Genomic DNA, 12,495 nt, shown 5'->3' with positions numbered 1-12,495 from the left:
ACTCTAAGCACTTGGGAAGTAGTTCTGTAGGTCTGTTTTTCTAGAGGAAAACCCAGCCTTCTTACCTGGAAAGCGTGGAATGTAGCATCTCATTTTGATCACCGTGTTGCCCTCCGTCATGTAGAAATTCCCTCCTTTAGAAAGTCTTTGGGATAGACAGTTTGCATTTTCACAACTGTAGATAGAAATGTGTATCTTAGATTTTTTTTTTAAATCTGTGTACATTTCTTAAAACTCTTAAACATCTGAACTCCCCATCATTCAGATACTTGAGAATGCCAGCTTAATCAGATGCTGGAGAGGGGAGGCATCGAAAATAGCTTCATTTCTCTTATGGGAGTATAATCAATGAGCTAACAAATATAGACACTCGGTTCCTTTTGATGCTTCCATGCCTTGACATGGTGATAATGTTTAAAAAGGGAAAGGAGGGGGGGATTGTAGGGCATTGAAGTTTGAAGGGATGAGAGACAGTTTTTACTGATTTTCACTTTTAGAAACTGCTTCATTTAATAGCCCTTCTCATTCTTTTGATTAGCTTCCAACAACTCACATTCCTTTGAAAATTCAGAGTACTGCTATTTTTGTGTGGATTTTTTTTTTCCAGTGAGGATTACACTGGTTTAGTTTCACTGAACTATGAAGTATATGGAAAAACATGTTTTTTAGAATCTGTCAGAATATCTGTCTTAGGGAGGAGTCAGAACTCCCAAGAAGGGAGTTATCTTGTGTCTCCTGGAGAGGGAACAGAAAATCATTCATCATAATTTTATATATGTTTATAACATCATTTATTTCTTCCCCCTGTTCTTCTAATCCATAGTTGATTTAGGGAAAAATGAGTCAGGATGAAGTTCTGGGACTGTGGGGAGATCTCAAGAAACTAAGTTCTTAGCTTAAAGAGTTTATAACTAAGAAGATAGCAAATAAGATATTAAATGTTCTCACATGAAGGATATTTAGTAATTTAGAGTACGTCATTTCAGAGGACATGAAGAACACTCCACAGAAGAAGCAAAGCCCTTCTAGATTTTAAGCCTCTTCTTGTAGTCCAGCTTATGGCTGTGTGAGACTTGACCATTACAATTATCACCGCATTGTTGATGGAAACATGGTTTGCATTCTCAGTATGTGCTGTGTTTCTAACCTTGGGTTAACCTATTAGATGGTTTCTTTGACGAACTCCTTATGCTTTGAATTCATTTTTCTAAAGTGTATGTAGCCACCGACATAACTAACAATTTGATTAATTGCCTATTTGAGAGTAGTGGGTAGAATTGAAATCTAATTTGCTTAGCACATTCACAAAAGATACCTGTCTATGGAACAGGCCGTTTAAGGAGGCTTTACATTGTATTGCACTCTGTCGTACTGAATTGCATTGATTATGTGCGTGGTCTGTGCCTTTCATAGTGATTCTCTAAAAACATTTTGGTTAAGATCATGCAACCTTTCTTGCATTACATGCAGAGGAAGTTCTCCATCCTCTTCTGCACTTAGGTGGCCAGCTTATTGAAGGTATTGATTTCAAGAAGGCAAACTCTGATTCAGGGTATGTTTGGAAATGACATCTCTAACATTCATGCCGAGTAAGCTTTGATCTTCATCTCTGTCTATCACCGCACTCATGAACTGAGAAATTGTCATGCACTGAATCCACCTCAACAAAAACCTGGTCCTGTAACCTGGACGTGGAAGAGGAAGTCACCTGGAGCCACTGGCAGGGTTTCCAGGGACTGAGGTGCAAGGAAGTAGGTGTGATCCGGTCCATTTGATAGAGACCGTGATAAACAAAGTAAGACAAAATGGAAAACATGCACTTTTACACACTGATGAGTAAAACCAGCAGTTGTAAAAAAGAAACCATTCTGGGGCGCCCGGGTGGCTCAGGCAGTTAAGCGTCTGATTCTTGATTTCAGCTCAGGTCATGATCTCATGGTTTTGTGAGTTTGAGCCCCATATCGGGCTCTGCACTGACAGCACGGAACCTGCTTGAGATCCTCCCTCTCTCTCTTCCCCTCCCCTGCTCACACTTTCTCTGCCTTTGTCAAAAATAATAAAGAAAAAAGTTAAGACAAATGAAAATTTAAACAGAAAAAAGAAACCGTTCTAAGTCGGAGCAGGGGTCAGCAAACTTTTTCTGTAAATGGCCAGATAGTAAATACTTCAGGCTCTGTAGGCCAGCATCTGCATGGCCACTCCTCGACTTTGCCAGGGTAGAATGAAAACAGCCATAGACAACATTTAAGTGAATGAGTGTGGCTGTTTTCCAGTGAAACTTTATTTATAAAAACGAGGGGCAGGCAGGATTTGTCTTATAAGCCGTAGTTTGTAGACCCCCAGTTTTGAGCAGTGGGACCACCTGGAGGGCCTGTTTTTAGAACACTGATCGCTAACCCCACCCCGTTTCTGAGTCAGTAAATTTGGAAATGGGGCTCGGTTATTTCCATTTCTAACAGGTCCCCCTGGTGATGCCTGGGGGGACCACGCATTGAGAGCCATTGAGCTACAGGGAAAGAGATGGGAAATGTCTCCTTCCCAGTTATTTGTTTTCTGTCCTTTGGCAGGGAGATGGAATATGTTAAGACTTGGTGTTGCCCTTATAAAATTTCAGGCAATTATTGTTTTATAGGAACTTTGTTTCCATCTTTTTCGCTCCATCTGCCAGTCTCCTCATAAATACGTTTTCCAAACTTGAAAGCCTTCTTGCGCATTTTTCTTATCAGGGTACATTCTGCTCAGCAGTCTCTGCTCCTAGGATTCACATTTTATGGGGGACGAGAGATAAGTAATGGGACAGATTCCTCCCTCTTTGTTTTTCCTCATAATAGCCAGTACTCAGTCAGCACTTCCTGCGGCCCAAGCACTATTCCAGGTGCTTTATGTATATTGATTCATTTAACGTGCACTTCAGGGTGGTTGGAGAAGTGACGGAATCCTGGGAGTCTCAGGATGGCCACATGAGTCTGTTACGTGCTGATCTGGGCCCCACTGTGTCTTCTCTCTAGTCTGCCCTCGTTGCTTCCCACCTCCTCCTCATTCTGGCTTCCTGCCTCTGAAGAAGGATAAAAAACTTTTCTTTCAGCTGAGTCGGGGGACTTTCTGGGGCAGCAGCGACTGCTGGTGACATCAGCATGAGTAGCCCTCGGTGCTGGGGGCTGTGAGGAGGGCCGCACCGGCTGTGAGGCCCAACTGGCCTGATTCTAATTGCCGACATTGAGCTGATGTTATTCTTGGCCCAGGACAGAGCGATTACTCAGTAGTTTCTGTTAAAGTGATCCTTTGTTAAACTTCTGCTCCCAGCCCCCTTCTCCTTCCCTCCCACTCTCTTCTCTGCCTCATCCAGACTGAAAAAAGCCCAAAAAGCAGAAAACTTAAGGACATTTTGATGGCCAAGGCAGAACTGCTGAAACTTCTTTGAGCGACAGAGGGACGAAAGGGGGGATTTTAAATACATCTGGATTTTTCGCTGGTTCCGTTCTTGTTCCAAAGCCCTTCCATTTTTAGTAGACTTGATTTTGCACATAGTGAGGTGACTCAAGGTACGAGAAAATGGTGCGTCCTGAATTCCTTCCCCTCCATCTGTCCTTGACTTCCCCTTTCCACCAGACTCTGTCTTGCCAGACTCACCTAGATGCAGTAGGGGCCGGCGGAAGCTACTGTTCCTGTAACAAGTTGTGGGGGGAAGGGGTGGGCAGCTCTGGGGGCATACCGAGGGGTCTTTCAGTATGCTAGTAACACCTTGGGTGCCGTTGTGTCATGAGCCCTTTGCTGACGGTATTTGTGTGCATGCATCACCTCACAGGTGTGGAAAGGATTCCCATAGAAGCCCAGCCAAGTCTTGTTGCACTGCTCCTAAAAGTCCATGGCATGTGTCTAGAAAAATTCTGCTCTCCCCTACAGGAATGAATAGTGTTTCTCCATTACCTTCAGCTGGTGTGTGTTTGTTTTGTGGGGGAGGGGAAAGAAAGAGAAATTCAGCAGGCACCCGGGCTTTTCCAGGAAGCCAGCAATAACACCCTCGCTCCTCAGCATGGCACGAAGAGAGCAGGCAAACAGGCTGACTGTGCAGGGGGAGTCTTTCCACGTCCTTCTAACAGTATCCAGGAGGAGGGGTGGACTAGGGGTATTTAGGGGGAAGAATGTGTGCACGTGTGCTTAGGTTTCTGGAGCATGTTGGCCTGTATGGCATAATCTACTGTTTTGTTTTTTTGGGGGTTTTGGTTCCATTTTGTTTATCCTTCTGACTTTTATCAGGAACTCATACAACACTTAGTTTCTAGATGATGATGATGATGTAGATGATGATGATGATTGATTGATTGGTTTTCCTAGAACCCTTTGATTTAGTAGATTTTGCCAAGCCAAACTCTTTTCTTTTTGCCTAATAAAAATACGTTGAAAATATGTGAAATGATACATGTAAAACTACATTTAACTGTTTTGGAAATAGATCCTCTGAACGGACTTTAGAGTCAGATAATCTTCAGTTTAAATCTTGGTTCTGTCCTTTGGGGTGTCTGGGTGGCTCAGACAAGTCAGTTAAGCTTCCGAGTCTTGATTTCAGCTCAGATCATGATCTCACAGTTCATGGGATTGAGCCCTACACCAGGCTCAGTGCTGACAGCGTGGAGCCAGCTTGGGATTCTCTCTCTCCCTCTCTCTCCCTCTGCCCCTCCCCTGTACTCGCTTTCTCTTTCTCTGTCTCTCAAAATAAATAACTTAACATAATCTTGGTTCTGTCTAGCCTATGACTGGGACAGGTTATTCAAACTTCTTTGGACCTCGGTTTGTTTATCTCTAATATGGAGATGATAATATATAGACGTGGGTTATCATGAGGATTGTATTTCTCAGGATGTTATCATGTGCCAAGCACTGAACCAGGAGTTATATTTGTATTATTGCATTGAATCCTCACAGTTGCCCTCTTATTAGTCCTATTTTAACAGACAAAACAGAGCATCACTTATGTGACTTTCTCAGGGTCACGTAAATAATAAATGGAAGGACTGGGCTTTAACCCAGGTATGCAGGCAGGTGTAGCATCCAGCCTCTGGACCGACATGCTATATGGCACCACCCTCACAATATATTAAAGCATTCATATATTTTGTATATATTGATCTATGTGTATTATTACATGAACTGTAAGTAGCAGTGTACTTAGAACAAGTGTACTTATTGGCACCTATAAAACCGTGCTTGAAAAGTTATCTTCAGCTATTGGAACTAGTCTGCTACTGTTCACATACACTGTCATAAGAGAGGAAGGTCTGCTTTGTAAACATATTTAAACTCGGGTCTAGACATTATCTCAGTTATCTCAGATTCTTAAATGTCTTAAGAAGGTGTTCCTGGGCGGAAAACTCTTGGAAATGCCCATAATTTACCTTCTTTGTGTTTTTATTAGTTAGTAATAGGGTTAGGGACTACTGAGTTGTGCAGTATCCTGAAATATGTTCTAGAAGTTTGAAGATATGGAGCACTTGTGTGGGCTGTTATTAATAACATGGGAATTACCTCTCCAGTTATCACTTTGTCCTTTCCACCCTGTTATTGTCGCTGGTCATAGTATTTTAATTTTATTTCTATGCTGGTGTTTTTGAGAAGACTGCTGGGACACATGACAGGTGTCTACAAATGTGACTACCATAGATGATACTTTTGCATGATTAATATTACGCTTCCTTTTTCAACTCCATATAAATCTGATTCTTAGTGCGTTATTATAATATAGACATCAGTTCATTAAGCTGATTCATCACTACTGGTAATAGAAGTCCCCTGATTCCCACCGGGTAGTTTTCTAAGCTGTTGCTAGAGTAGTAACCCTCTGCGATCTTGGAGGGAGGGAGGTGAGGGGCAGGGAAGTGGACGCAGAGTGAGTGCCTCCTGTGTGCTCAATGTAGCATTATCTCTATCCTACTGAGGAGGGAATTCAAAGAGTTTAAGCATGTTAGACAAGGTTGCATAGCTAGCTAATTGCAGAGATAATATTCAAACCAGGTCAGAAGACTTCCAAAGCTCTTTTCCACTCTACCTCTCTCCCTCTTGAGAGAAGTGACCCTTCGTTTTCTTCCTGTTTTACACATGTATCATGAGTCAGATAAGACATTCCAAATTTATTGTTGTTGCTGCTACTATAGACCCAAACACACACAATCTGAAAGAAAGGATAAACATAACGAATCGAAGTACAGAACTGTGCTTGGTTGTGAGAATGTTAAAAGGCAACTGTGCACCTACCAGCTGCTTGGAATCGGCCTTGTTTGTTGTATGACCTTAAATGTGTTTTTACTCCAGTTGCCCGGTGACCAGTTTCATTCCCCGCCCTTACTCTGTCACCTATGCTTTGTTTGTGTTTGTCTGTGGGCATATGAGGGACTCACAGCAGTAACTGTGTGAGCTGATGAAAAACCTCATTCCTAAAGATACGGAACCCCACCCATCTGAAAAGGATGCCGCCGCAGGAAGAAGCGTGGATGACAGCAAGTCCTGGGCAAGATGCACAGTAGGTCAACCATGTGAGATTCTGAGCCAAATAAAACAAACCGTACGTTGGAAGGCGGAGACAAATTAGATATTTATGAATTCTGAATTTAAAGTTGTAAGGGAACTTAGAGATTGCCTTGTCTGATTATTTCATTTCACTCATCAGGTGTCAGACACAGACATATTATCAGGAGAACAAGAGCCCTGATATAGAAGAATTCCCTAAAATTGCTAGCCAATAAAAGATAAGGGACAATTGAAAATGATGCTATGAATTATCCTTTTGTAACCAATTGAACTCTTGATCTGGGGTCATTGCTGATCATTTGAGATTATCTTTACTTATATACATACATACATACATACATACATATATACAAACTTATGTTAACTCTTAAAATAAGTAAGAAAAATTTGCTTGTAGGCATTTTTTTTTTCAAGCTTTCTTTCTTAGAGTAAAGCTAGTGAAATCTGGGTTTTTCAAATGCATCTGATGAAAATTGGACACATTGCTAAGTTTGCTTTAGATTTGCTCTGGAAGGGAAATATGATTTCAGCGGATTTGCTTTAAAGGGGAGTCAGCATAGCATAAATAAGGAACGCAGCGTTGTATAATGAGCTCTGAAATCATCCTCTTTCATGGGCATGGACCCCCAGCTGACTACTTAGTAGCTGTGCCATCATGGACAAATTATGGAACCTTTTGTGCCTTGGTTTCTTCCTCTGTATATGGAGATGATGATGGGAGCCGCCTCAATGGTTTGGGAGGATTAAATGCGATAATTGCATGTAAAGTGTTTAGGACGATGTTGACCCATGGTAAAAGCTCAGTAAAAATCCATAACTTGTTTTTCATTATGGTAAAAACACATAGCACAAATTTACCCTCTTAACAATTTTAAGTGTATACTACAGTATTGTTGACGCTGTATGAACATTGTTGTATATAACAGATCAATAACACTTTTTCATCTTGGGTGATTGAAACTCTGTATTCATTGAACAACCTCCTGTGTTCCCCTCCCCCTGACTCCTGGCAACCACTATTCTACTTTGTGTTTCTATGAGTGTTATTACTTAGATACCTCATATAAGTGGGATCATATAGTACTCCTCTTTTTCGTGACTGGCTTATTTCACTTAGCAGAATGTTCTGAAGGTTCATCCATGTTGTAGTATATTACAGGATTTCTTTCTTTTTTGAAGACTGAATGACATTCTGCGATATGTATATACATTATCTTTATCCATTCATCTATTGAGGGGCATTTAGAATGCTTCCACATCTTAACTGTTGTGAATAATGCCTCAGTGAGCATAGGTGTGCAGATATCTCTTCTATTATGTATTACTTTTAACCTTAAATATACATAGCCTTATAATTTCAACCTGGGGGCTTTAGTTACCCCCTGCCCCCATGCTGGAAGCAGAATTGGTTAAAATGATCTTAAGTTGTTTTAGAAGTTCAAGGCTCAGAAAATATTAATTGGCTACATGATTTTTTTTAACTTAAATTTATTTATTTGGACAATTGAAAATAAATGCATATGAATTGTTCACAATTGCTAGAGAGAGATGTGAGAAGAATACAGAAAGGATGATTAATACCATGATAAGATGATAAAAAGAATGATACGGGGGAGAGGGGGGGGTGCCTCGGTGGCTCAGTCCATTGAGCATCTGACTTCAGTTTAGGCCATGATCTCATGGGTTGTAGGTTGGAGCCTGCTTTGAATTCTGTGTCTCCCTCTCTCTCGGTGCCTCCCCAGTTTGTGCTCTGTCTCTCAAAAATAAATAAATGTTTTTAAAATTTTTTTTAAAAGAATGAGGGGCGCTTGGATGGCTCAGCCGGCTGAGTATCTGACTTCAGCTCAGGTCATGATCTCATGGCTCATGGGTTCGAGCCCCGCATCAGGCTCTGTGCTGACAGCTCAGAGCCTGGAGCCTGCTTCAGATTCTGTCTCTCCCTGTCTCTGCCCCTTCCCCACTCACACTCTTTCTCTTTCTATCTCTCAAAAATAAATAAACATTAAAAAATTTTTTGTAATTTTTAAAACAGAATGATATCTGTGTAGATTTTTAGCATATTTGTCTGAAGGCATAAATATCTTCTAAAAAGAAAGAAAAAGAACAGCATTAGCATCAAATTATGAGCCACTTTTTCATGGAACACATGCTGTTTCTTCCCAGTAATCAAGGAAAGATAAGGAAATTATCATCCTCTCAAACAGACTGATGGAAATGTAATTGGCACAGTCTTACCAGGTAGTTTGAAAATATACATAAAAAAGATTTAAAGCAGAAACAGCAGCCTTCTGAGCTAGCTATTCTACTTCAAGGAAATTATTTTAAGGAAATGATCCAGCACATGCAAAAAGATATAAATAACATGATGTTTGTCAGAGCACCGTTCTTAAATAGCAGAACAGACTGGTGACAACCTGCGTATGTGTATGTGTGTGTGTAGTTTCAAAATAGAAGTGTAACATTTTGGGGGGCCTACTTTCCCCCCACTTAGATATCTCTTATGAACACAAATATAGGTTTGTATTACGCTGTGTCAGTTTATAGTATTCTACTGTTGGGTGGTTAAGTAATTATGATGAACTATCATAGAAAATATGCAGCCATTTAAAACAGTGATTGGAATCTACCCTCATAGATATGAAGATATGCTCAAGTTAGATATTTGAATGAAAAAAAAGGTCTCCAAAACATCAGGTATCATATAATCCTATTTTTGCAAGCCCACAGAAATGTGTGTGTGTGTGTGTGTGTGTGTGTGTGTGTGTGTGTGTGTGTGTAAAATAACTTCATATATACACAGAAAAAAAGTATAAATGTTACCAGAGGTTATCTCTGAGAGTGGAATTTGAAATGACTTTTAAAATGTTTTCCTTTTGTAATGAACATGTATTAAGGAAATTAACACGGGGGTAGCTGGGTAGCTTAGTCAGTTGAATGTCCAACTTTGGCGCAGGTCACAATCTCACGGTTCCTGAGTTCGAGCCCCACGTCGGGCTCTTTGCTGTCAGTGCAGAGCCCACTCAGATCCTCTGTCCCCACCCCCCCCCCCCCGCACCCCACTGTCCCGTGCCTTCCCTGCTTGCACGCCATGTCTCTCAAAAATAAATAAAAAACATTTAAGAAAAAATAAATTAATATGTTTCAAAAACAAAAAGACAAAAACCCTTGGGCTGCCAACCTTCTGTGAGTGTGTGTGACCAGTGTTCAAATATTGCTGGGCATTGAAGGAGAAAAAAATAGAAAGCAAAGCAGAATCCACAGCCATGAGTCTAAATTTGCCATCAGACTATCAGCCTCTACCAATGTAGGACTAATGGGTTCTGTTGTTAGAGTGGAAGTGGGGGGCTGCTAGTGAGAGAAGGTTATCTGTGTGATGTCTTAGGGCTATTTAATTTATTTAATTTCACTGGGTTTTCTAGTCATGGACCGTATCCCTGGCCTTAACCAGCTGCCTCATGGTCAGACTTCTTCGTCGTAACACACACCTCACCCAAGATCTGTTCACTTGTCTTGATTCTCTTGAAACACCAACTCAGAGACTACTGCTAGAATCTTTGGTTTTATTGGATGACAGAGTCCCGGGAGTATATCTAAGTGTCTGTTAAGGACCAGCATGGTTTCCCACATGTGCAAGCACAGTTGACTTAGAAATTGCCTGAAACACAATGGTTTTTGTTGGTTGGTGAATAAATTGTTCTGTCCAGGTAAGCAGCTGTAGACACATCCTTGAGAGTAGATCATTTGAATTAGTAAGAGCCTTCTGTCTTAATTGCTAAAGGAGACAGAGCCTCTTTATTGATTTAAGAAACAAGGAAATTCCAGAGGCTGTCCAGTACCTTTGGCCACTCAAAGCTCGATCTCAGGTACGAAGCTCGATCTCGGGTATTTGTGTCGCCAGCCTCTCTCCGTGTGAACAGTAGCATCTTCTGGTTTCTGCCCCATCCCTGTGAGGGTTACATACAGCACTGCCTCCTGCCTTCTCAGCAGTACCAGATGTTGTACTCTGTTCCTCTTGCTCGGCCCCCGGTCATGTCCCAGCCGACAAACACTGTGAGTGGAAGACAGCCAAGAACTCCATACAATGTGAGACAAAGGCCTTTTGGAAGCTTGCTTTTGCTAAAATAGAAACAGCTACCCTCACCCTCACCTTGGCCCCCAGCTTTTTACAACATCACATGATTGCACAAATGACACAGTGTGTTCTTTGCCTTGAACAGCTCTTGACTGGTTGTGGTCAGGTGAGTGATCAGCATCTTACATGCTCAGGAAGATACACCATCCCAGTACTTGACCCGCCAGAGAACAACATTCTAGAAGCAGTTTTGTGTACTATGTAATGGGAACTTAATCCAAGTTAGGATGGAACTCGGTGGGGAGACTAATGCATAAAAATGTTTGCTTTTATGGAACCAACGTAAAAGGGGTACAAAAAGACACTAACCCATTGAGGTTAAGGTTAACATTTCCCAACTTTATCTCCCTTAATTAAAAGAAAAGTGAATGTAGAGAGTTATTTCACTACAAAGAGCTATCTAGCTCCACTCCATCACCAATAAGCCCAAAGTAAAGACAAAAAGAAGTGTTTTACTGGATGGAATTTAAAAAAAAAAAAAAAAAAAAAACCTCCCAGAATTTAATCTCTGAACAGTATTATCTTTCTAGTAAGAGAGCCCAGATCTTGCTTCCCCATAACCTTCCAAGTTGCAGTCTGTGTTCTGTCTATCAGAAATTCCTCCTTCCCACCCACGAGTACCCTTCTGTTGTGGGAGAAGGAGGGCCTTTCCAATCTTTGGCCTGGGGCCAAGCCAACCCTCAAACTGTGGTTTTCTCTGAGTCTCCTTACTGAAGCATGGCTGTTTCCCACACCCAATAAAGAAGCAAAAGTCTTGTATATGTTGACCAGGTCTTGAGTGGAGGCCAGTGCTTACACAGCTCTCACATTCCCAAGACATTGACTGATGACGGTGTAGCCCATTCCCTGGGCTGTTAACCCGCAAGTGCAGAGTGCTAACATTGTATATCCAGACTCACATTTCTTAGAATTTATATGGAGAGAACTTTATTCTTCTATCCATTTATGAATGAATATCAGGACAAAACAATTCACATCATCTATTGTTGATGGAGTTGTAGGACTGGAGCCAATACATGGTACGAGAGGCTGATTTCTGCCAATAGTCTAATGAATTCATTTATATATCTGCTTTTTAACATTGCCTGAGTATTTTCGTGGGTTTCTTTATCAAATTTGATTGCTTTAATCTCATTACACTTAGCCTTGGCTTTGGTGAAATACCTGGGAACTTGTCTACATTACTGACTCTTGGGAAGTTTGGACAGTACAGAATTGTGATTTCATTGTCCATTTGGTATATTAGAGTGTGATGACTAAATAGCTGAGAACCTAGAAGCTGCTTTACTGTATTTGGGAAGAGTGTCTGCTTTTTTGAGATGCGGTACACTTGCATTATATTAAGGCTTAAACAAGCTGGACTTATTGGTAGATTGAGGATTATATCTCAGTTCAGGCGTCCATTTCGCTGCATTTAGCAGACCCTCCCTTCTGCCCTATGCCACCATAGCTTAACAAATTAGAATTTTTCTTTTCCCCCATATAATCAGAAATCTAGAGTTAGGCCCTCCTGAACTCTATGGTACTGTCATGAGCCCATGCTTCTCTTGTCTTTATCCTTTACAATCCTTAGCAAGTGACTTCCACCCAAGGCCTGTCCACCTGATGCTAGCTGGATATCCATGTTCCGGATGGGAGGAAGAACAGTAAAGGGCAAAAATTGTGTCCTAACCCAGTTTGCCCCCTTTAAAGAGCTTTCCCGGAAGGTGCACATGGTTATTCCTAAGTACAGGAGAGATTGGGAAATATAGTTTTTTTAAGTGGACACACATCATTACCCAAACAAAAATTGGGGCAGTATTATTAGGAAGAAAGAAAGAAGTATTAGTATCCAGGCAAGT

At 41.2% G+C, this 12,495-nt stretch overlaps 1 protein-coding gene across 18 annotated transcripts in view; it reads left to right on the top strand.

Moving 5' to 3' along the window:
• The window catches only part of TTLL5 (tubulin tyrosine ligase like 5), a 289,561-nt gene that overhangs the window by 202,741 nt on the left and 74,325 nt on the right, over nt 1–12,495 (top strand). The gene's annotated exons all lie outside the window — the stretch shown is intronic.

Source organism: Puma concolor, chromosome B3, assembly GCF_028749965.1.
Source record: "Puma concolor isolate L17-30 chromosome B3, mPumCon1.1.hap2, whole genome shotgun sequence".
NCBI lineage: Eukaryota > Metazoa > Chordata > Mammalia > Carnivora > Felidae > Puma > Puma concolor.
This window is presented reverse-complemented; position numbering and strand designations above follow the sequence as displayed.